Source organism: Carcharodon carcharias, chromosome 2 (genome assembly GCF_017639515.1).
Source record: "Carcharodon carcharias isolate sCarCar2 chromosome 2, sCarCar2.pri, whole genome shotgun sequence".
Taxonomy (NCBI): domain Eukaryota; kingdom Metazoa; phylum Chordata; class Chondrichthyes; order Lamniformes; family Lamnidae; genus Carcharodon; species Carcharodon carcharias.
The window spans coordinates 208,770,797-208,797,524 of record NC_054468.1 but is presented as its reverse complement, the minus strand read 5'-3'; the positions used below and the strand labels follow the sequence as shown (position 1 = coordinate 208,797,524).

Sequence of the window (26,728 nt, the reverse complement as noted above, 5' to 3'; positions counted from 1 at the left end):
TACAGAGATGTGGGGGTAGGCCTTGGGGACAAGGCCATGGAGGGATTTGAAAACAAGGATGAGAATTTTAAAATTGTGACACTTAGCCAGGATCCAATGTAGGTCAGTGAGCAAGGGGTGTTGGGACTTAGAACTAACTAGGGTGTGGGCAGCGGAGGTTTGGTTGACCTTACGTTTATGGATGTTGGAAGATGGGAGCCCACCCAAGACTGCTTTGGAATAGTCAAGTCTAGAGTTCAACAAAGCGTGGATGAGTTTCAGCAGCAGATATGTTGAGTTGGGGAAAAGTCTGGCAATGCTGCAGAAATAGACCATTATAGCGATAGCACAAATATATGGCTGGTAGCTCCTCTCAGGGTCAAGTATGACACCAAGTTTGCAATCAGTCTGGTTGAGCCTCAAACAGCCGCCACAGAAGGATGATGGAGAAGGATGGAGTCAGCGACTTGTAATGAGAAGTGTTTTAGTTTGGCCTAGTGCTAGGTGCTAAAGGATGTGATGGAGATGAGGGAATTGTTGAACGTGGTGGAGGAAGGGAAAATGGGCAAAAGGTTGGCAGCTCTAATTTAATGTGAAGTGTGAGGCAAGGGTAATATATACTCAAAGGAAAAACACTAAAGAATACGAATGAACCAAGGGCTTCAAATGCATAATTCTTTTACCCGCAGTAGATACACATAAAAAAACAAAAGCATTTGGGACTTTACAAGAGGATGTAGCTTCAAACTTAGAAGAAGGAGGTTAAAAAGACCAGTCAGATTTAATGATTTATGCAATTTGTAGAACTGACATAAAGTGAGGTAATGCAAGGTGGGTATGTAGCAATATTCTCACTAAACTTGTGCATGTGTGTGAATGCACAGCAACCCTCAAGGTACCACACAAGCTATATCCCATGATAAATATAACGTGCCACATAAAAAGATTTAAGGGGAATGTGCATTGAAAAACAGGCCACATACGATGGACAGAATTTTATGAGCCCCTGGTGGTGGGTTTGCATGAAGGCCTGTAAAATTACCCAGGTAGCTGCCCCGCCTGCCCCGACCTGTCTGTAATTTTACCGAGTTTGGGTGGGGGGTTGTTGTGGGTAAGGTCTAGGGTGGCCTAACTGTCCTCACCCCAATTAAGGCCCTTATGTGGCCAATTAATGGGCCTCCCCTTCCATCCTTGTCAAAAGGCCCCAGACCTACCCTTACTTAGAATAGTGGGAGTACATGTAGTCCCAGCAGTGGCCACTTGCAGTGGTGCTGCTGGGATCACAGAGCTGCCGGCCAATCAAATTGGCTGGCAGCCTGCTGAACAGGGGACTTCCTCCCAAATGAGGGATGGAAGTCTCGCCTCCAACCAATTAGCCCTGCCACCTGTTGAAATCTGCCCAGTATCTTTTTTAAAGGAAACACTGACATATAGGAAAATTCAAGAGATGGAGTACCAGAAGAAAATTTCATAGACAGCTGTAAGAGTTATCATGAGATATATGGTGTAGAGTAAAAGGTTAACATCAGAAGCACCCGATGCTGATGAAACTATGATGCAATGTCACATGACCAAGTAAAAGCGATATGGAAGGAAGGAGAAGTCCAACCTCATGTAGAGTTACTGAGATGCACATAGAGTTGTAAATAAATAATAATGGGTTTACGAACTACTGTCTTAAGTAGTTTTCTTAGGGAAGCAGTCAAACCCTAAAGAACCCCACTTAGACCCCGAACACAAGATGAAACATAAGGCAAATGTTTTTTTGGTTCCTATTTCTATCAATAGGGCCATAGAGTGACGAGGTAATGATGAATTTGTGCAATGCATTAGTTAGCTGAGAATTAAAATGGAGGTTTCATCACCCATTACAGGTGGGATATTAAATCCATAGACAACATAAGCTTGATTCATCAGAATGATATCAGGTAGAGGATTTATAGCTATGAGGAGAGATTTGACATCCTGGGACTATTTCCACTACAACAGTGAAGGCTGAGAGGAGATTTAATAGATTCTTTAACAAAATTATGAATGGTCTCAATGGGGTAACCAGGGAAAAATTATTCCCTCTGGTCAGGAAGACAGAGATAAGGGTCACCAATTTGAAATTGCCAGTATGAGCGTGGAGAGACTTTGGAAGATATTTCCTTATGCAGAATTGCTGAAGCATGGAATACTTTGCCAGAGGGAACAATAAGGCAAAGACCATTATTCCTTTCAAGGGAAAAATGGATAAACATTTGAAGCAGAGGAAGATAAAGGGATCTGTAAAAGTAAGGCAGTTATTAGTTTTGGATTGGTCCAGCATAGGGCTGCCGTTGACATAATGGGCCAAATGGACTCCAGTGCTATAAATTTCTATGGGTCTAGTATCTGTAAGTTATAGCCTTCCAATCATTCCCAACTATCTACTCTTCAGTATATAAAACTCTTACACCCTTTGCTTATATCACTGTCTCGTAATCTCTCCCAGATATCCATTATCCACTGTTTAATGAGGACAGTCCCAAATCCCAAATATTACTAACATCTGAGATCTCAACAGAACAATGGATGGCGGGAACTCCTTGGTCATTCATCAAAACCTCAGCAGAAGATAAGAAGAAACCCTGGAGAAATAGCATAAATGGCCATTTACATCACTTCACCTGCTTTTCTTCCAACCTCCATTGAGACTCTGTGAAAATGGGGAGAACCTCAGTGGAAAGCACTATCGTATCTCTAGATTGAAACAGGGAACAGAGAAAAAATTCAATATCTAAGTATTCTTTAGAATCATGCCTTTAATTATAATAGAATCTTGGGTAAATTAAAAGAAGATTCCGTTAATACAAAATTAACCTTTCTCAGGAGCATTCCCGTGTGAAAGTAATCTTGAGGAGCTTATTAGTAAATATATGCTGAAATATAACATTGTTTGAAAGTATATTTAATACATGAAGAATCAAAGGCAGACTTAGTTCCTGTGAAAGTCAGAACAGAAGAAAAAGGAGAGTTGAATTGGTAACATGGTAGAATCTGTAGCCCTCTGGCAGCAACTAAGGAAAAATGGGTTAGCTTTGAAGACTGTGTGCTGGAAGTGCTCCTAGTACAAAGCAGCCAAATGGATTTGGTAGTTGCCAGAGGGTTAAGAAGATAGTTGTTAATTTATAATTCTGTAATGGAGCTAGTTGTACAGTTTTAAGATTAGATACAGAATTGTTAGATCTTTGATCATCTTCAGCTAAATTATATGGATTAAGAAAGCTGTGAGATAAACCTCACGAGCTTATATTTAAACAGTCAAAACAAAACTCATCGCATGACTTTTTTATATTTCCACATACCGCACCCCTTCACCAACTCCTTCCCCCCCTCCATGCCGTAGACCATTCAATAGCCTTGACAAGGGCAAAAAAAATACCCTGATTTCACTGACTATGTGATTTCTAGGAGTTAAGTTAGAGAACTCTTCAGTGAACCCCTCTGTGATTTATTTTGTTCCCTTAAATATGAGAATAATTAATTTCTGCTTAGCCACCTGCCGTAACAGCTTTCCATTAGGGAATTAGAGGTACAAGCCCTATCACTGATGCGGTGCCTTAACAGATCAGCATATTCAACCCATGTCACAAAGTTCATTCTCCTACAGATTTCATCATAAATGCGTATTTCACAGCAGTGGACTTGTATTCCTCGTATAAAAGCCTTTTGCCTGACAATTTGTAGCTAATGTAAAAAGGTTTAACAAATTTGATTGAAAATTTGGTGTGTAAACAGAATGAAATGATCCTGAAATATTGAACTAAATGACCCAAGTGAGATTGTCAGCAGGCATCTCTCTATCATCAGTAATTCTTCTGTAAAATCAGTAATAATAAATATATTTAACATTGAAGCGTAAAGATTAATTGGAACCATCAAAAGTGATTAAGGCCTTCAAATGCCAGCACCCATTACACTGGAGACTTCTAAGATGCCCCCATAAGTACCAAGTCATAAAATCCTACTTTAATGCCCAGTGCTGAGGATTGAGAGTGGGGTGAGTAGTGATGTAAAACACGCCCTAGAAGGGAAGTGTAGCTGCCTGTTCTTGGCAAACCTTCTGATGTCCAGCTCACAATCTTGCCTGGGCCTCTGGATGGTCCCCCATCCATCACTGGGTCAAGCATTATATAGCTGTGTTGGCAGTAGGCTGTGTCCCTATAAGTAATGCAGTTGCGAGAATCCCTGCAGCAAGATCTCCCCCCCATCGCCCCCCACCACTTGCAATGATGACCTTGTAAGGGACGGGAAAAGGCTTTGCAGCAAGGTTAGGACCCATTGTATGCATGTCCCAGACTTAATTCTGGCCACTTTGGTTAGTCCTGCCAAATTTAAGACAGCATGACACTGGGATGGCCTGAAACTTTTTGGGTCCCAAGTTTTCCCAATCTTTCCTCTCTGAACTGCCTCTATAACTTGAATATCTCCCACGGGAGATTTAGTGACTAAAGCTGAACCCAGGTGCAATCTGATCAAAGCTCGCTAAAGTTTGATCCCTACTATCTCCGTTATATTTTATGTTTTTAGCTGTATAATTCAACATGCCACTGGTTTTGGTTAACTACTATCCTGTATTTTTTTATATATTGAGCTACAACTCCTGGATCTTTTTCAGCTTTTGGCTATTTCAGCACCATTTGTGATGCAGGTGTCACACTTATTTGTTCTTCCTGTGTACAGAACTTTACATTTTCATCATTAACTTTTAGCTGCCATTCATCCATCTAATTCATTTTGTAATTTATGACTCAATTCTGAATCTAGAGGTTAATACCAACTGCAAATTTGGCTACTTGACATTGAATTTCTGAATCCGAATCATTTATGCAAATTAGAAACAACAGCAGTCCAAATAATAATCTTCTCAATACTCCCCCTCCCCCCACACCCCACCCATTCACAGTGAGGACTCAGCTAATTTCTTAGCCATGTTCAATGCTTATCCTGAATTCCTACAGTTTTAAGTTTAGCAAATAACCAATTGGATGAAACTTTGTCAAAAGCATTTTAGAACACTAGCTGATACATGGTGTAAGGGCTACCATAGTCCACATGATGTGCTGGCAGCACTATAATTAGTGAGCTACAGAGAACGTATAGCCACCTGAAGCAGACCTTCAGAATACCAATTGTCTGCTTTTTCGGAATACTGATGGTGTCATGAGTAACAGTGCTTATCAAGATCCTAAGGAAGCAACCCAAGGTCATCAGCCACTACTATTATGGGCAGCTGTAACCTCAAAGCTGTCAGTCAGCAATTGGCCTCAGCAGGTTAAAGGACAGAAAGTAGAATTTGGTGCTTACGAGTGTTTTCGGACAGTAGAGCAGCAAATAACAATATCTGCTGGACTCAATGTTGGACTCATTGCACTTCCTAATGAAATTACATGGACCAGGGAGAGCTGTTTTGAGATAATGCCCCTAGGGGAAAGAAATTTGGAACCCAAATCCAGCAGGACTCTGCCAATTGAAATTGGAACCCAGGTTCAGCAGGACTCTGCCAATTGAAACTCTGGCACATTATGGAAGGGCCCACTGTCGCCTGCTGTCAAATACAACATATTTCTGGCATTAATATCTTAGCAATGTTGGACATTAGGGACAACTGTGTCCTTGGTTTCCTGTGTTGCTGTGTAGACTGGTGGAATTTGTGTCCCGAAATGCCAGTTTCTGGAAGCTCCACACCACCCACAATTCAACACACATCAAGAACCCTGCAGGAATTTCTGGATGTGTATCTATAACTATATGACCTGGCTATTGGAGGGACAGTATCACATTATAAAAATTGGGAATGTAATTAACTGTGAAGTGGGCTTGTAAATGACTTTAAGAGCATATAAACAGCAGGCACAGGGGAACACAACCACCTGCAAGTCCCCCTCCAAACCACACACCATCCTGACTTGGAACTATATCGCCCTTCCTTCACTGGCACTGGGTCAAAATCTTGGAACTCTCTCTCTCTCTAACAGCACAGTGAGTATGCCTACACATGTGGACCGCAGCTGTTCAAGAAGGCAGCTCACCACCGTCTTCTCAAGGACAATTAGGAACAGGCAACAAATGCTGGCCTTGCCAGCGACGCCCAAATTCCATGAACGAATAAATTTTAAAAAAATGTATCGACAGTAGGTTGGTCAGATTAATATATGATGAATTTTCAAGTGGATCAATCTGGAATTATATTTTTTGGAGGAAGATTAAGGACACTGTTGGATCCTGGTCCTTAGTTTAGTTGGACTAATGGATCCGGGTTGCATGCTTGTTTTGGGATGACCGAGTTGGTACTATAGAAAGAGTAGGTCAGCAGACAGTTCTTATGTAGAACACATTCTACTTATTTACAAAGGAACTAAGCAGCAATGCTTGTGTGCTTACAACTCAATCTCTGTCTCTACATTACAGACTCTAACTCTAGACCTCTTCTGACTACTAAAGTAGCTGCACTGTCATTGGATAATAAGATCATGTGATCTTCCATTATACATTCTTCCTAAAGGTTTATTACGCATCAGATTACTATAACGCAATGTATCCTTATATATTAAAAATAATGGATTTAAGTTCAACTTTAACTGAGGTGCAAAATGTCCGATAGTACGTTGGCCACCAGTTATACACCACAGCTGATTTCTCTTTCCATTGCCTTCAATGTAAAGTAAATCATGCAGAACGTATAATGGGTAGCTGATCCGCTGATGTTCATTTTATGCCTCAGCCAAAGTTGAATTTCACCCCTAGTGAGTCATCCCAGTGTTCCATTGGTATTGCATCTGTAGGTGTTACTATGATGGTCACATTACGCTACCCACTAAGTGCAGTGCAGTCTGCCTAATGTTATGTAACAATCTCACTGTATTCTGAATTCACTCTAACAAAATGGATCAATGTTATACTGACTAACCTCATGCATTGGCTCCCAAAATGACGATTTATTCTTGCCTTGTAACATTTATGCTATTTGCTGAAGTGGAGCTCCTTTCACTCCTTGCAGGCTGTGGGGATGAGCTCCCCATTTTTGTTTTGTTGTTGCAAGTTCTGGATCTGTTACGACTTGCAACACCATCAGTGCTCACTCTGCTCAAATACAGTGGCAGGACTTGTGAAAGCCAAAGCTGAAGCAAAACTGATTTGGCTAATGAGAAATCCTAATTTGAAGTTCAAGCTCAGAGGCCCAAAAATTGGGATCAAGGCTTATTGTTCTGACTTGTTCCAGCCTTGTCTAGAATTAGTGAAATGAGTGGAGTCTGACTTTTTGTGACAGATTCTTTTCATGAATATGTAGAAAGCATTCAGCACTGTGCAGCTTCAAATACTGATGGACCAATTAAAGCAGCTCCCAGAGTTTTATTACCATTTGCCACGTGAGGATAAAGCCACGGCCGCATTACTCTTTCTGACAAATGAAATCTAGAGATCTGCCACAACGAACCATGAATGGGACTCAGTTGCATTCACTGATAGCAAATGATTTAAAACCTGTATACTCCCAACACATAGTTAATTAAATTTGCTGATGATGGAATGCCAAGACAGGTCATTCGGAAAATGACTAATGATAAGGGATGAGAAGAACTAAATTGTATAATCAAATGGGCAGATTGAAATAGTATGGAGGAGAATACATTGAAGATTCGTTCAAAAGATGATCGAGACAAAGAAGTTGCTGTTAAATTTAAATTAATTGCATGTTGAAGTAAGCATATAGAAGTGAACAAATGAAAAGATAAATGTTCTCTGGGTGCTTTAATAGATGAAATGTTGGCATTAAAATGCATATGAAATTTCTGCTGTAGAAAACTTGCTAAGTTTTACCTCATCATTTATTGCAACTGTAAATTACATTTTATTTTATCAGAAAGGAACATAGGTGGGAAGGCATAGCCCATTGTACAGGACATTATCCAGGTTGAAAGCTGTGGAGAAGATGAGTTACATCAAATGTCGTTGGCTAAGTAACATCAATCTTAGGTTTTAAAAACCTAGGGCAGGATTTACCCCTCGTTGAGCGGGCGCGGTGGGTGGGCCCAGGAGTGGCTGCAAGACTGACTGCTGCCTGCATGAAACACGCGCTAAGAGCCTCCACACTGCCAGGTGGGGGCAGGAGGAGCACGAGCACTGAAGTGTGTACATGTGCGGGGGAGTGTGCACTAAAAGCTCCCTGAAGGCACAGAGCTGCCTCAGGGAGCTGAAGAATTTTAAATACAAATATTAACTTTTTACAAATGATATAAACATGTCACCACATGTGACTCAGCCACATGAAGAAGGACATGTAAAAAAGGATGTAAAAAATTTTTACTGTTTTTTTTTGGTAACTGTTGGAAACCTCAGCTTGCCCATGGATGAGGCTTTGTGAAAAATACAAAGGCCGACTTGCCTATTCATCCACCCGCCAACCAAAAGGTTGAGCGGGCAGCAAAATGTACAACTTAATTAATTGCTTAAGGGCCTGAATAGCCCTCTTAATTGTTGGCGGGCGCACTGCCAACTCTCGCACGCGCCCGCCGACTGATAGATCACGAGAGTCCGCAATGACGTCGGGATTTTCAGCCAACGTCATTGTGCACTATTTCACTCCCATTTGGGTTGGGCCCACCTGCGGGACAAAAAATTCTGCCCCTAGAGATGAGAGGAGGGATTGCTGAAGCAGGTTAGGAACTTGCACAGTTGAGGTCCTGGGAAACATCACGAGAGAATAAAAGATGGTGCAATCTGGTATTTTAACAATCAGCATTGAGGGAGGAGATAGAATGTTTACCATGGCTTATTTGGACTTTAGAAGGAACAAGAGAAAGTCAATGTTAGTAAAAGTGAACCTGAAGCTGTCAGATTGTCATAAAACCCCTAAACGGCTGTCCATACCGAGGGCTGAATTTTCACCGAAATGGGGTCAATAAAGATGATAAAGAAGGCGGGTGGGTGTCTATTTTTGTGCTAGCAGGCAGCTAGCTGGTACCATTCTGTCCCTCAAAAACATTGCAAGAGGCAGGATCAGGTTGACCCACCTGCAAGTGGCAGTAAGCCAATTAAATAGAAGGCCAATTAATGCCAATTATCAGAGGCCTACTGGAATTTTCCAGTGGGCCTCCAGGCCTGGAGGTGTTAGAAACAGGCCAGCTGCTTGGAGGCGGCCTGCCAACAGGAGCTTTTGTAGCTTTCCCTACCTACCTGGCCACAGCTGTGACCACAGGCTGCCCTGAGTTGGGTTTCCCTCCACAGTGGTGACCTGTGGTCATTTATTAATTCAAAATCTTTAAAAATGCTAAGAGGCACCTCTCTTACCCGACAGTCTGCAGCTTTTTCTAAGCTGGAGGGCAACTTATTGGCCCTCCAGGTTTGGGACCCCATCTGCACTGCTTAATTGGATGGTGAATGCACTTCTGGCTACTAATTGATCAATTCAGGGAAAATCACTGTTGGAGGGTGATCAACCATCCCGGATTTTCTGGAACTGTCCCATAATTCAACTTTTTGTCCCAGGTCAGGCATTGACATTCAATGGCATTACTATCACTGAACCTCTTATTATCAATATCCCACTGAATTGAACTAGCCATGTAAATACTGTGGCTACAAGAGCAGGGCAGGCACTGAGAATTCTGTGGCAAGTCACTCACCTCCTGACTCCCCAAAGCCTGTCCACCATCTACAAGGCATAAGTCAAGAGTATGATGGAGTTCCTTCCACTTGCCTGGCTGAGTGCAGTTCCAACAACACTCAACTCGACAGCATCCAGGCCAAAGCAGCCCACTTGATTGGCACCTCATCCACCATCTTCAATATTCACTCCCTTCACCACCGACTCATAGTGGCATCAGGGTCTACAATCTACAAGATGCATTGCAGCAACTCACCTAGGCTCCTTCAACACCACCTTCCAAACCTGTGACCTCTACAACCAAGAAGGACAAGGGCAGCAGATGCATGGAAACACCACCACCCACAACTTCCCCTCCAACCACTCACCATCCTGACTTGGAAATATCTCACCATTCCTTCATTGTTGCTGGGTCAAAATCCTGGAATTCCCTCCTTAATAGCACTGTGGGTGTACCTACACCACATGAACTGCAGTGGTTCAAGAAAGCAGCTCACCACCACCAGCTCAACGGCAATTAGGAATAGGCAATAAATGCTGGCCTAGCCAACATTGCCCACATCCCATGAATGAGTAAAAAAATGGCCTTCCCAGGACCTCTTCTGTCTCCATAGAGTACACCCTCTACCCCGCCACTCCCATGGCCTCACCAACATCCCCCTCATGGCAAAATGTCCCTTTCTTTTCTCGCCCAGAGTTGGTCACCCTGTCCTGTTGTGCTCAATTGTTCATTGGTTCGATGTTTGATTGTGTGTGTCTGTTGAGTGTTCTCTGTGCTGTTTGCTATTAGTTAAGCCTGTGGGTGTGGTTACAAAGAGAAAAAAAATGGAAATCAAGCTGGAAGCTTGTGCTGAGACATTTTAAAAGCTTTTGTAATAAAGTTCTATTAACACATACAACCTGGTGTGTGTCATCTCTGCATATCTCTGACGTACAAAACACAATGAGCGGAATCGTCGCAGATTTACGTTAAGTACGGTAGCAGGTGGGTATAAAGATGTTTTACCCACCGGCCGCAATGTTGGGTTTTCACGCAGTTTCATCCCATTCCCAGCCTTACTAATAACGCATTCCCGGGAAACATGCCGGATCGCTGGGATGGCTGCCTCTCACTCACTCATCCAGCCGTCACCTCAGGCCTTCAGTAAACTGGGCGCCATATTTAAAGGGTGGCTCTGCACTTTCTAAAGTATCATAAGCTGCTGAAAAGTCATGGCTGAAACATGCTGCCCCCAAATTTAGCGACGCCTCCCTCGGGCATCTGCAGCGGAGGCCTGCTGTGAAGTTCTCTATCCCCGCTCTCGGCAAAGGCCAGCAAGCAAGGTCACCAATCCAGAATGGGGGCCACTGGCAGTGGCAGTCAGCACCAATGCCCTGCAAAGGAGAACAACCACCCAGTGACGAAAGAGGACGAACGATCTCTTCCGTTCTGCCAGGGTAAGTCACTCTTCTCATCACTCTCAACTTACACACACCCTAACCTATCACACATCCACAGGGACCTCACTCACTGCCAGTTTAAGGGACATCACCATTCACACTCTCAAACACACCTTCATTTACCTCATCCCATCCATGGCACCACTTCCACCCACACATGCCATGCATCCTTCTCATCTATAAGACCATAAGACATAGGAGCAGAAATTAGGCCATTCGGCCCATCGAGTCTGCTCTGCCATTCAACTATGGCTGATAAGTTTCTCAACCCCATTCTCCTGCCTTCTCCCTATAACCTTTGATCCCCTTACCAATCAAGAACCTATCTACCTCAGTCTCAAATACACTCAATGACTTGGCCTCCACAGCCTTCTGTGGCAATGAATTCCATTGATTCACCACTCTCTGGCTAAAGAAGTTTCTCCTCATCTCTGTTCTAAAAGGTCTTCCCTTTATTCTGAGACTGTGCCCTCGGGGCCTAGTCTCTCCTAGTAATGGAAACATCTTTCCCACGTCCACTCTATCCAGGCCTTTCAGTATTCTGTAAGTTTCAATCAGATCCCCCCTCATCCTTCTAAACTCCATTGAGTATAGACCCAGAGTCCTCAAACGTCCTTCATATGTTAAGCCTTTCATTCCTGAGATCATTCTCGTGAACCTCCTCTGGACCCTCTACAGGGCCAACACATCCTTCCTGAGATATGGGGCCCAAAATTGCTCACAATATTCTAAATGTGGTCTGACCAGAGCTTTATAAAGCCTCAGCAGCACAGCCCTGCTTTTATATTCTAGTCCTCTCAAAATAAGTGCCAACATTGCATTTGCCTTCCTAACTACTGATTCAATCTGCAGTTAACCTTAAGAGAATCCTGGACTAGGACTCCCAAGTCCCTTTGCAATCCAGATTTCTGAATTCTCTCCCCATTTAGAAAATAGTCTATGCCTCTATTCTTCCTACCAAAGTGCATGACCTCACACTTCCCCACGTTGTATTCCATCTGCCACTTCTTTGCCCATTCTCCTAACCTGTACAAATCCTTCTGCAGCCTCCCTGCCTCCTCAATACTACCTATCTTTGTATCATCTGCAAACTTAGCCAGAATGCCCTCAATTCCTTCATCTAGATCATTAATGTATAAAGTGAAAAGTTGTGGTTCCAACACTGACCCCTGCGGAACTCCACTAGTTACCAGGCCGCCATCCTGAGAAGGACCTCCTTATCCCCACTCTCTGCCTCCTGCCAGACAGCCAATCTTCTATCCATGCTAGTACCTTGCCTCTAACACCATGGGCTCTTATCTTACTGAGCAGCCTCCTGTGCGGCACCTTGTCAAAGGCCTTCTGGAAGTCCAAGTAGATAACATCCATTGGCTCTTCTTTGTCTAACCTACTCGTTACCTCCTCAAAGAATTCTAACAGATTTGTCAGGCATGACCTCCCCTTGATGAAACCATGCTGACTTTGCCCTATTTTACCATGCACTTCAAAGTATTCTGAAATCTCATCCTTAATAATGGACTCTAAAATCTTATCAACGACCGAGGTCAGGCTAATCAGCCTGTAATTTCCCATCTTTTGCCTCACTCCCTTCTTAAACAGGTGGGGGGGGGGGGTTACATTAGCAATTTTCCAGTCCTCTGGGACCCTCCCTGACTCCAGTGATTCCTGAAAGATCACCACTAACGCCTCCATTATCTCTTCAGCTATCTCCTTCAGAACTTTGGGGTGTAATCTGTCTGGTCCAGGTGATTTATCCACCTTCAGACCTTTCAGTTTTCCTAGCACCTTCTCCTCTGTAATGGCCACCATACTCACCTCTGCCCCCGACTCTTTTGAACTTTGGGGAAGTTACTCATGTCTTCTACCATGAAGTCTGACGCAAAGTACCTATTCAGTTCCTCCGCCATTTCTTTGTTCTCCACTACTACTTCTCCAGCGTCATTTTCCAGCAGCCCAATGTCCACTTTTGCCTCTCTCTTACCCTTTATATATCTAAAAAAGCTCTTGCAATCTTCTTTTATATTACTGGCTAGTTTACCCTCATATTTAATCTTCTCCCTCCTTATTTCTTTTTTAGTTGTCCTCTGTTGGTCTCTGTTCGCTGCATTGTATGCTTTCTCTTTAGCTTTTATGCTGTTCCTGACTTCCCTTGTCAGCCATTGTTACCTTGTCCTCCCTTCAGTATGCTTCTTCCTAGGGATGAATTTTTGCTGTGTCTCCCAAATTACTCCCAGAAACTCCTGCCATTGCTGTTCCACTGTCTTTCCTGCTAGGCTCATCTCCCAGTCAACTCTGACCAGCTCCTCCCTCATGCCTCTATAGTTGCTTGTATTCAACTGTAATCTGGCTTAGCAGGTGTCCTGCTTACACTCTCTCCATCTGTATTAATGCAGGACAAGCCATCACACAGCAAAAGGGAGAGGTCACTGACTGGTGGAGGAATGCCCAACGTCAAGGTCCTCACGGGCTTTGAGAATAGAGTCATCCAGCTGGCTAGCAACAGTTGGACCATTCCTGTGCTGACAATGAGGTTGGCAGTGCTCAACCAAGTGAGGATCCAGTCGTGCAACATCCATCAGACAACCATGCTGTGAGTCAGTTCCCCTGTTCCGCAGTCCCCTGCCATGCACTAATTATTCCTTTTTGCTTTCGCAGTCAAACCTGGGATGCAGCAAAGAGGGTCCACGACCCAGGTCCTCAACTCAACCCCTGAAGACACCCCAGAAGAAGAATTTGTTGACACTATCATTGTAGACCCATCACAGCGCTCACCCATGCCCTCCACCAGTGCAGAGACACACACCTCAGAGGGACCTAGTTCAGGGTCACAATCTAGTGAGCACATTGCACTATCTGATCCACAGCCGGTGGAGGCAGGGACTTCCGGTTTCCGGCACTCTGAAAACTGCTAGAGGCCAGAAACCTGCTGAATCCAAGTCAGATGAGGAGCCTCTGGACTTGGTCATACCTCAGTTGCTGGAGCTGCAAAGGCAAGCTCACGAACAGCAGGAAAGGATGTCTGCTGCACTCCTCAGATTGCAAGGCACAATGGAAGAGCCCATCCATCTTCAGCCTGAGGTGATAGCGCCGGCATGCCAATGCACCGAAGTCAAAACTGGTAGGATGGCAGCCACCATGGAGATATTGGTCCCGGACGTTTGTCCTGAACTGCAGGAAACGCGGCCTGCCATTGACCGGCAGAATGGACAATCGCAAACTGGTTTCACAACAGTGTAAAATTGATCTTTGCCATTTTTGCCTTATTGTCTCCGCCATGATGCCCAATGCCAATGGGGCCGGAAAATGCCAGCCAATAACTGGTGACAAAAGTGGAGAATCATTTAAATTTATCAGTTCCAGCACCTTTGCTTTCCTTCACTGGGAGGCCTACTCTTGCCATGAGATCAATAGGTTTCGGGGTTCAAGATCTATTTTCTCACTATGGGTATGGAATACACAGAGGTAGCAGTGATCCACAAGAGTGCAATATTCATCCTTTGCCTCAGCATGTATTCGAACAGCTCACAGGAGACATGTCTATGTTTGATATGGTTTGATATTGCTCTTGAAAGATACTTCGGGCCAAAGAAAAGTGTCATGATTGAACAATGTATGTTCCAACAGAGATGCCAGGGAAATAGTGAGCCCATAAAACAGGATATGGCAGCATTGTGGCAGTTGGTTTCCACGTGTAAATTTGGCACAGTATCTAATGAATTAATTTGTGATAAACTGATTGAGAGAACTTCAATTCAATGAATTAAGGAACACCTACTCATGGAGGATGATGCTTTAACTTTGGAAAAAACCACTATCTTAGCAGTCGAAATCAATTCTACCATGTTAGATTCAAAGAGGTTGCACAGAAATGCACCCTCAGACTCAGGATTGCAGATACAGCTTGCCCAACCAGCTCAAGTACAAGAGTTACGGACAAAGAGACTTCAGCAGCCTCCACAACAATTGCCCATCACGGTCAGATACGCTTAACAATATGCACATATTGTGGAGGTATCCATTGGTTCCCAACATCATATTAGGCTCAAGGGGAAAAATTTTAACATATATAGATGAATCATTTTGCAAAGGTGTGCAGGTCTTGGAGAAGAAAAAGCCTTCCTCAGTTCAACATGTGAAGGAATCTATTCCTGAGAGTGAAATTCAGCATGTGTATAGCATCATGGATGGCAAAGCACTAGGTAATTTTAAGATTACTCAGTCAAGATTGCGTGCATCTCAATGTCCCTTCTCATTCATGTCAGTATGAAAGTTGCTATACCGAGTAACAATTCTCGGCCCAGCCATCTTCAGCTGCTTCATCGATGACCTTTCTTCCATCATAAGGTCATAAGTGGGGATGCTCAATGCTGATTACACCATTTTCAGCACCATTCTCGACTCCTCAGATACTGAAGCAGCCCATGTCCAAATGAAGCAAGACCTGGACAATAAACAGGCCTGGGCTGATAAGTAGCAAGTAACATTCACACCACACAAGTGTCAGGCAATGACCATCTCCAACAAGAGAGAATCCAGCCATCGGCCCTTGATGTTCAATGGCATTACCATCATTGAATCCCTCACTATCAACATCCTAGGGGTTACCATTGACCAGAAACTGAACTGAACTAGCCGTATAAATACTGTGGCTACAAGAGTAGGTCAGAGGCTAGGACTCGTGTAACTAGTAACCCACCTCCTGACTCCCCAAAGTCTGTCCACCATCTACAAGGCACAAGTCAGGAGCGTGATGGAATACTCCCCACTTGCCTGGTTGGGTGCAGCTCCCACAACACTCAAGCTGGACACCATTCAGGACAAAGCAGCCCGCTTGATTGGCATCACATCCACAAACATGCACTCCCTCCACCACCGACGCACAGTAGCAGCACTATGTACCATCTACAAGGTGCACTGTAGAAATTCACCAAGGCTTCTTTGACAGCACTTCCCAAACCCACGACCACTACCAGCTAGAAGGACAAGGGCAGCAGGTATATGGGAACACCACCACCTGGAAGTTTCCCTCCAAGCCACTCACCACCCTGACTTGGAAATATATCGCTGTGCCTTAGGGTTAAAATCCTGGAACTCGCTTCCTAACAGCAATGTGGGGTGTACCAACAACACATGGACTGCAACTGTTCAAGAAGGCAGCTCACCTTCTAAAGGGCAATTAGGGATGTGCAATAAATGCTGGCCGAGCCAGCGAAGCCCACATCCCATGAATGAATAAAAAAAACTCTACCATCATTATTTTTCACATCTTTCTCTCACTCCTGCGACAGACATTCTTCAAGCCTACGATGACTCGTGTATTCTGGTTTTGGGAATTCAGTTCTAGTGCACTACAAAAACATCACCCTAGGCAAGTTCACATCCTATTTAGCCTAAGGCAGAAGTCTTGTGGTGGCAAACCTGTTCGATATGCTTGGCTTCAAACTTGAAGACCCCACGAGAACACACATTAATGTGGTCAATCACATTGACTATGCACAATATCCTTCCTTTAACTGGATTTGGGGAGATTAAGGGTTATTATTATGCTCCTCGTGTCTACATGTCAATTCTGCTGGTTTCAACAAATTTTCTGACGGTTAATATTTGCAATCTATGCAAAAGTATCACTGGAGTTGAAACGACATGAAGCAGACAGTATCATTGAACGAATCAACTCATCCCCATGGATATTGAACCTAGCCAAAGCACGATGCAAAAATGGCAGACTTAGACCAAGCGTTGACCTTAAGGCAGTCAACAAAGCAATCATTCTAGACAAGTATCCACTTCCTATGATCCAAGAACTATCAGCATCATTTCATGACTCGAGTCAACATGCGATGAAGTTCTCTTCAGCTGCTGTTTGCAAAGCAAAGCCTATATCTTACAGCTTTTGTTACTCACAAAGGTGTGTTTCTGTACCACAAATGTCCAATGGACTGAGTTCAGCACCTAGTGCATTCCAGAAGATCATTTCTTCAGTCTTGTCAGATGTTGAGGGACGCTCAACCTACTCAATGACACCATTGTCCATGGAAGGGACAAAGAAGAACATGATTAGCGGTTATCAGCAGTGCTCACTTGAGTCTCAACAAGGACAAGTCCACATTTGCAGCATCCAAAATTGACTTTCTAGGGTACAGAGTGACATAGCTGGAGTAAAGCCTACTCAGGCCAACATCAAAGCCATTCTTGCACTTCAGACCTTGTCTAATGGAAAGAGTTGGTATTGTTCCTCGGCACTGCCAGTTTTCATCAAAAATTTGTTCCTAAGTATGAAGAGATTCCTAAGCCTTTGCGAAAGATACTGCATAAAGATGCACAATGGAAAAGGACAACCCGCACAGCAAACACTATTTGACATGTTAAAGGTGAACTTAGCATCTCCGCCAGTCTGCATGTTTTTCAACCTACATGGTGAAATGTATATCACCACAGATGCACCAGGAAATGCAATAAGAGCAGAACTCTCATAGCACATTGAAGGACGAGAATGACTGATTGCGTGCACGTCAGGTCCATTGTCAGAAACTGAACACAAATACTCTACTGGAGAGTGGCGAGCACTAGTTTGCATCTATGCTTGTGAACATTGGCACATGTATCTCTGTGGTAGAAAGTTCACTCTCTGAGCCAATCACCAAGCGCTGACCACATTGTTAACCACATCAGGATTTGATCACCGACCTCTACACATCTACAGTTGGCCAGATTGTCTTCATCAGTGCAACTTTGAGGCTGGGTCCTTCACAGGTTCATGCAACTGAGTAGTTGACATATTTAGTTGTACTGTAGACAATGTTGGTGATATCGAAGCAACTTGTGACATTGAAGACTAAGTGATCGCAGTGATTTCACACACAACCCCTGAACCTCATTTTGTAAGAGGAGTTGAAGGCAGAATCGGCGACAATGCACTGCAGAACATAAGCCCGCACCTAAAAACCAAGTGGCCTCACGAAATAGAGGAAGAACTGACCCTGTACTATAGAGTACGCAATGAACTTGCTTTGTTTGATGACAACTGTGTGCCAAGTGGTGCTCGAGTGGTTATCCCGAGAGCAGTACAGCAACATATTTTGCATCTTGCATCTGAAGGACATCCAGGTGTTGTTAAGTTGAAGCAATGATCCCATGAAGCAACCTGCTGGCCGGCAATAGATTGCCACATGGAAGAGTTCATTAGAAACTGCATAGTTTGTACACTCAGTGAAAAATCTGTTAAACTATGTTCCACACCTCTACAAACAACCCCACTGGCCAACGAAACCATGGCAACAACTCCACGTTGATATTTTTGGAGAAGTGCAAACAGCCCCTAGGAATCAACGCTTTCTTCTTCTTGTTCATGATCTACATAGCAAATGACCAGAAATCGCTACAAATTCCATAAAAACGACTCTATCATTGACACTTTAGACAATGTTTTTACAAAATGGGGTTTGCTGGAGACTATCATTACAGAAAATGGACTGCAATTTGTTTCCAGACAGTTTACTTCCTAGTAAGCTATGGAGTTCACCATCATGTTACATCATGATACACTCCACAAACGAATGGTGACGTCGAGCAATTCAACAGGATGGTCAATAACAGTCTGAGAGCAATTTGAACAGTTCATTCATATCCTCCTAGCACATGTCGATCCATCCCATGCTGTCTTATCAGAACGACACCGGCAGAACTCATGACTGATTGTGACTTTTGCATGCCACTGACCTTTCTTGAGCCATCAATGCTTTCCAACAAGAATGTCAGAGTGAAAATAGAAGAAATTGCAAAGTGACAAGATAAAGTAAATGAGTTCTTTGACTAGCAAATACAAGGAAACCACGATTTGAAGTTGGAGATTGGGTTTGCATCAAACGGCCAAATCGTGATCACCAGCTCTCATCATCTGCATCAGCTCCTAAACAGCTCATGCTGTTGCTCAGTACCAACGCTTATCTGTTGGATGACAACAAAGTGTTGACTTTGACAGCTGAGGCACATGATAGCACATAGACCAGGATATTTCAAGGACAGTTATTATGAGGATGCACTCCTTTTACTAAAGAGTGTCTGTGATGTTGATCATCTGTCTCATCAAGGGTCATCACACAGAACCACAACCTCAAGTTTGTAGATTTCAGTGCCATCTTCCGTGACCTTCATTTTTCAAAGACTATTTCTATACTTAGAGTTCAGGGTATCTGTTTTCTCTAAGAAATGTATTTATTCGCATGTTTGTTGTTTATGGTGGTTTAATTTAAAATAAGGTCCTTTAGTTTTACAAGGGGGAAAGATATTTTGTTCAGTGTTTGATTGTATGTCTATTGATTGTTATCTATTCTGTGTGCTATTAGCCAAGGTTGTGAGTGTGGTTACCAAGGAAGAAAAACTGAAAGCAAGCTGGAAGCTTGTGGCTGAGACATATTAAAAGCTTTTGTATTGAAGTCCTGTTAACATATGAAACCTGGTGTGTGTCATCTCTGCACATCTCTGAATTATAAAACACAATACTGCTAACACTCTTGCTAAATATTTCATTGAAAATTATAGCAAAATTATAAATGAAATCCGTGTTTTGAAGGTGTTTTAATTTGACATCTGTTGCTCAGCTTCATGATGAAAAATAGGCTCAAAATATTCAAAGGTCAAAAAGAAAATGCTGACATTCGGGAAGAAAAATGGGAAATGCCAAAAATTGCACAGAAGGTCAACCAGCCTCTGAAAGAGAAAGATAGGTTAACATTCGGATGTGACATTTTGGTCATTGGTTCTGATGAAAGCAAAAGAAATAACCACCCTTTGAGATTGTAAGCGATCTGCCCGATGTTTTTCTGTTCTTTTTCATCAAAATATTTGGAACATTTTTCTCATTTCAGAAGAATGAAAGATAATAAAAGAAAGAGAATATAAAAACAAGCAGAGGAACAAGAAACTGAACCTGCCATTTTCAGAAGGTCATTTATGTGTGGAAATTCTCAACTCTTCTAACGCTTTAAATGCAACGCAAAAAGTAAATGTTGGAAAATGAGCATCATACTTGAATTCCTGATCTCAACTGCATCAGTGTGGGGAAACAATAAATTCTCTTGTCACTCACTGTCTCAGAGGAGGTAGAGTGAAGAGGTTAATTAGAACAAAGGCTATTACAAAGCTGTTGTCACAGAACCACTATGATAATGACGGGTGCCTCAGTGCCATTAAAGTGACATTTTTCAATGCTTTATGAGTCATGATTTTGAAATACTGGTTTGGTAACCAATCTATTCTAAGGGTTGAGAAGCTCACTATTTAGTTTTAATGTTTTAATCTGTGATAATGGTGATCGTTCTATGACTGATTCACTAAACTTCAAGAGCAGTAAATATAACTAGGCTACAGAAAAGAAACTTTAGAGTTCACACATGATCACTAAACATTCCTCTATTAATGGACCTCAATGAATGCATTGTCATCCACTTCAGTTTTCAGTGTGTGTTCTGTTCTAAACAGCAACCATTCTGAAGTGCAATGTTCAGAAGATTTCTCAGCTTGCTATGTATAAACAGATCCTTTATACATGGGAAAAGCTGAAGGTGGAAGAGTTAGATTCACTGGATTGAATTTGAAATTGGCATTTTTTTTAGTTAGTTATAAATATGTACCTATATTTCATTGTTTCCAAATAAGATGCTTTGCTATCTCTATTCTGTCAGTTTAAGGCACTGGTGCTCATAACATGAACCAGGGACTGTTTAAATAGCACAACCCTTTCACAGTTGTCCTGAATAGGTTTGCTACTCCTTATATGTCTGGACCTCCATAGTTTTGCAATAGAGCAATTTTGAAAAACATAGGATTCAACTCTGTTCCCTCTTCATCTCTTGCTCTCAAACACAATATCTCAGATCAAACACTTGGCTCAGTACCCCAAAGTCAGGGTCAAATAGGGGTCCCAACCCATCACTGTGTGGGGAACAGTCACCCAGCAGTGATCTTCCCTGAATTAACCAATTAGTGGTCACTTTGCATACTCACCATTCAATTGAGGATGGCAGGCAGGCTTTCGAAGCTGGAGGACGAATAGGAAGCTCTCCAACTTGGAAGGGGATATAGCCTGCCATTGAAGGAAAGGGAGAGGGTGGGAACCTCTCTCTTGAGGCACCCTCTCAGCAACTTCTAAAAATTCTCAATTTAAAAATGGCCTCATTGTGGAGGGGGATCTCTGCCAAAGGGCAGCCTGTGGCCAAGCTGTTGGGCAGAGCCTCAGTGCCTTCCTAGAGTGCTGGAACCTCCATTCTGCCACCAAGAGGCCAATTTAGGCAGATAGCCTAGTTCCTGACATCACAGGAGGCTGCAAACTGACTGGAAAGTTTGAATGTTGCTTTGGGCTACATTAGAGTGCTTCAGTTGGAGTTGGGTGAGAGGGAGACTTTTAAGGGTTAATTTCTATCTAAAGTCTAATCTTTCTTTAATTTAGCAACTAACTAAAAGTTGCTCTTTGTGCTTGGAGAAGGTGAGTTTTAGTCTAGCTTTAAAACAGGGGTTATACAGGCTCAAGGATCAGATCTTCATGGATAGAATGTAAAGTGAGGTGGTCACGCCACAGGTAAAGAGTACACAGGCAGAAAGGGAATGGATGACTGCCAGACAGAGTAAAAGCACCAGGCAGGTAGTGCAGGAGTCTTTGTCCATCTCTCTCTCCAACAGATTTTCTGTTTTGGATACTTGTTGGGAGAGATGGTTTCTCAGGGGAATACAGCAAGAGCCAAGTCCATGGCACTACGACTGGCTCAGCTGCATAGGGGGGGGGGGGGGGGGGGGGGGGTGGGGGGAGTGGTGGATAAAGAGTGGGTGGGCAATGCTGATAGGGGATTCTACTGTAAGGAGAATAGATGGACATTTCTGCAGCTGCAGATTTGACACCAGGGTGGTATGTTGCTTCCTGGTGCCAGGGCCAAGGATGTCACTGAGCACCTGCAGGACATTCTAAAGGGGGAAGGTGAACAGCCAGAGGTTGTGGTCCATATTGGTACCAACCACATAGGTAAAAAGAGCGATGAGGTCCTGAAAGCAGAATATAGAGAGCTAGAAAATAAATTAAAAAGCAGTACCCCAAAGGTCGTAATCTCAGGATTACTCCCAATGCCACATGCTAGCGAGATCAGGGGTAGGAGAAAAGACCAGATGAATGCATGGCTGGAGAGATGGTGTAGGAGGGAGGGTTTTAGATTCCTGAGGCATTGGGACCAATTCTGGGGAAGATGAGACCTGTACAAGCTGGACAGGTTGCACTCCAGCAGGACCGGGATCAATATCCTCATAGAGGTATTCACTAGTACTGTGGAGTAGGGTTTAAATGAGATTGGCAAGGGGGGTGGGAACCTGAGCAGGGAGACACAAGAGAGGGAAACAAAGATAGGAATGAAAAGCAGAAAGGTAGGAAGCAAGGTTAGAAGGCAGAGGAAACATGGGCTAGCAGCAAATAGGGCCATAGTACACGAAAAATTGGTGAAAATGTTAAAAAGACAAGTCTTTAGGCACTGTATCTGAATTCATGGAGCATTTGCAATAAGGTAGATGAATTAACAGCGCAAATAGATGTAAACGGGTATGATATGATTGCGATTGCAGAGACATGGCTGCAGGGTGACCAAGGCTGGGATCCTAATATCCAAGGGTACTCGATATTTAGGATGGACAGTCAAAAAGGAAAAGGAGATGGCATGGCATTGTTAGTTAAGGATGAAATCAGTACGACAGTGAGAGAGGATATTGGCTCAGAAAATCTAGATGTAGAATCAGTCTGGGTGGAGCTAAGTAGCAACAAGGGGTGGAAAACATTAGTGGTAGTTGCATTTAGGCATCCAAACAGTAGTGATAACGTAGGAGACAGCATTAAACAGGAAATTAGAGATGCATGTAACAAGGTTGCTACTGTTTTCATGGGTGACTTTGATCTGCATATCTGAATCTCGGGTCCTAAATCTTAACAAAGGAAACTATGAAGGTATGAGGTGTGAGTTGGCTAAGATAAATTGGGGAGTTTCATTAAAAGGCATGATGGTGGATAGACAATGGCTAATATTTAAGGAATGAATGTATGCATTCCAACAGTCATACATTCCTTTCTCGCACAAAAACATAACAGGGAAAGCAGCCCAATCATGGCTAACAAAATAAATTAAAGATCGTATTAGATCCAAAGAGGAGTCATATAAAGTTGCTAGATAAAGTAGCAAGCCTGAGGATTGGGAGCAGTTTAGACTTCAGCAAAGGAGGACCAAGAGATTGATTAAGAGGGGAAAAATAGAGTATGAGAGTAAACTTGCAAGGAACATAAAAGCAGACTGTAAGAGCTTCTATAAGTATGTAAAAAGAAAAATGTTGGTCAAGGTTAGTCAAGACAAATACAGCCTGAAATCGGAGAATTTACGATAGAGAACAAGGAAATGGCAGAGCAATTAAATAACTCCCTTAACTCTCGTCTTCATAGAAGAAGACATAAATAACTTTCCAGAAATACTAGGAAACCAAGGGTCTAGTGAGGAGGAGGAATTGAAGGAAATTATTATTACTAAAACAATAGTGCTAGAGAAATTAATGGGACTGAAAGCCAGTAAATTCCCAGAGGCCAATAATCTACATCCCAGGTACTAAAGAAGGTGGCCATGGAAATAGTGCATGCATTGGTGTTGTCTTCAAAAATTCTGTGGATTCTGAAATAGTCCCGGCAAATTGGAGGGTGGCAAATGTAACCCCACTATTTAAAAAAGGAGGGAGTGAGAAAATAGCGAATTACAGACCTGCTAGCCTAACATCAGAAGTAGGGAAAGTGATAACAGGACAATTAGAAAATACCAACAGGATTAGACAAAGATAACATGGATTTATAAAAGGGAAATCATGGACAGAATTTTCCCATCGGCAATTTGGGGTCCCTCACTGATGGGAAAATGATGTGGGATGACGTTAGGATGAACCCCCGACGTCATCCCGATCCCTTTAAATTTTTAGGAAGGCTCAGGGAGCAGTGCGCTCTTTCACGCGCATGCTGGGGATTCCCAGCTTCCTATCTGGCAGGCTGCTGGACGGGCCTTAATTGGCCCACCCACTCAAAATGGCGGCGGGCCCTGTTTTGGCGGCAGGGGTTGGCTGTCCACCTGCCACCGAGCCAGGGGGGCTCGCATGCCCACCAAGGGCAAAATCCTGCATATTTGAGAAACGTACTGGAGTTTTTCGAGGACATAACTAGCAGAATAGATAAGGGAGAACCAGTGGATGTGGTGTATTTGGATTTTCTGTAAGCTTTTGATTAAGAACCACATAAGAGGTTAGTGTGTAAAAGTAAAGCACATGGGATTGGGTTAATATGTTGGCATGGATTGAGAATTGGTTAGCAGATGGGAAACAGAGAGTAGGAATAAGGGGTCTTTTTCGGAGTGGCAGCCAGTGACTAGTGGGCTACCGCAGGGATCAGTGCTTGGACCCCAGCTATTCACAGTATATATCAATGATTTGGATGAGGGAATCAAATGTAATATTTCCAAGTTTGCTGATGGCATGAAGCTTGGTGGGAATGTAAGCGATGAGGAGGGTGTTAAGAGGCTTCAAGGCAATTTAGACAGGTTGAGTAAGTGGGCAAATACATGGCAGATGCAGAAGTGTGAAGTTATCCACTTTGGTAGAAAAAACAGAACGGCAGAGTATTATTTAAATGGTGATAGATTTGGAAATGTTGATGAACAAAGGGAACTGGGTGTCCTTGTACACCAATCACAGAAAGCAAGCATGCAGGTGCAGCAAGCAGTTAAGAAAGCAGATGGTATGTTGGTCTTCATTGTGAGAGGACTTAAGTACAGGAGCAAGGATGTCTTACTGCAGCTGTACAGGGCCTTGGTGAGACTACACCTGGAGTATTGTGTGCAGTTTTGGTCTCCTTACCTAAGAAAGGATATACTTGCCATGGAGGGAGTGCAGCAAAGGTTCACCAGACTGATTCCTGGGATGGCAGGATTGTCGTAAGAGGAGAGATTGGGCCAGCTAGGCCTGTATTCATTGGAATTTAGAAGAATGAGAGGAGAGATCATTGAAACATATAAAATTCTGACAGGGATGGACAGACTGGCTGCAGGGATTATATTTCCTCTGGCTGGGGGGTCCAGAACAAGGGGTCCCAGTCTCAGGATATGGGATAGACCATTTAGGACTGAGATGAGGAGAAACCTCTTCACTCAGAGGATGGTGAACCTGTGGAATTCTCTACCACAGAAGGCTGTGGAGGCCAAGTCTCTGAATATATTTAAGAAGGAAATAAATCGATTTCTGGACTCCAAAGTCGTCAAGGGGTATGGGGAGAGTGCGGGAGTACAGTGCTGAGATAGAGGATCAGCCATGATTATATTGAATGTCGGTGCAGGTTTGAAGGGCTGAGTAATCTACTCCTGCTCCTATTTTCTATGTTTCTATGTTCGCCTTTGATAATTGGCCTTAGTCAGCCATTCACTTACCATAATTGACTATCAGCCCTCATCCTACCTTCAGGGAAATGGCCCATGGACAAGATGGTGCTGGCACAGTGGCCAACAGGGCCTCTTGCCTTCCTCTGTTCTTGCCCCTATATGGTGGTGAAAATTCTGCCCTTGGTCTTAAATTATTTTAGGCTATTTCAATAGAGTGCCTGATCTATATGCAGGAACTGCTTAAGGCGGCACATTTGAAATCAGAAGTATATGACCTTGAAAGTTGTCAGCCATAAATATACATCATATCAATCTATAATACAGTGTTCTGAGCTGCTTTAACAAACAGCTAATGAGTAACATCTTATTTTGGGTTTACCCACTAGCCTGTAATCTGTGTGTTTCAAATCTCGGATATCTGAATTTTGGGGGCTCTGAAACAAAGCTTGAAGAAATCCTGCTGCTCATTTTGGCCTGTTTTCCTTTATCCCAATATTTTCTTGTATGAAGCGTTTGGAACATCACAGGATTTGCTGAGTTTGACACTCTTAATTTATCTGTTTTATCTTGCTAGCCACTGAGGCCATGGGTAATGAAAGTTTTTAACTGCCCCTGAACAAACCATTTTAATGATTCCAATGTCTGCATCAAACTCCCTAGGCTTATTTTTGAAACAAAGATATTGCTGTGTTTTTATGACTCTCATATCCAGTTTAACGCTCTATTTTAGATCTGAGTTAATGTGTGTCCCCTGGTACTTCAGCAAATCAGTGATCTCAGCTCCTTTTCATTTTACACTCTGGGATTAATATATCTGTTCATATTCTTTTTCATTGTTTTAAGGCTTTTGCTTAAGTCTTTCTTTCCAACATTACCATTTCATGGATGTTTCCAAGATATGCACAATTCCTGAATAAAATGGTGCTTAGTGCTTTCAGGCCTACACCAGTGCGGCTCCTACAGTTACGTGCAAGCGCACTATACTATATGGTTGATGGCCTGTTCTTTCTAAATCTTTCATGATCTTCCTCTTCCCAACATTAATATCCTCATCAGGTCTTCAAAATTGTTGAGTGCCTTATCTCCCTTAGGTTTTTCCTCCTCCTCCAATCTTACAACCTTTTAAAACCCAACTTTGCATCAACTAATCTATCCTTCCTGATTTTTCTAATCTTCTTTATTTTTCTCAAGCATGGTTCTCAGTTTCAATTTTCAGGATCCTAACCCTGCACCCAAGTTTATCTAGTTG

The 26,728-nt window shown here is 43.0% G+C and overlaps 1 protein-coding gene across 1 annotated transcript in view; it reads left to right on the top strand.

Annotated features, from left to right (window-relative positions):
* LOC121288717 (ALK tyrosine kinase receptor-like) overlaps positions 1 to 26,728 on the top strand; it is a 172,655-nt gene that overhangs the window by 19,657 nt on the left and 126,270 nt on the right. The gene's annotated exons all lie outside the window — the stretch shown is intronic.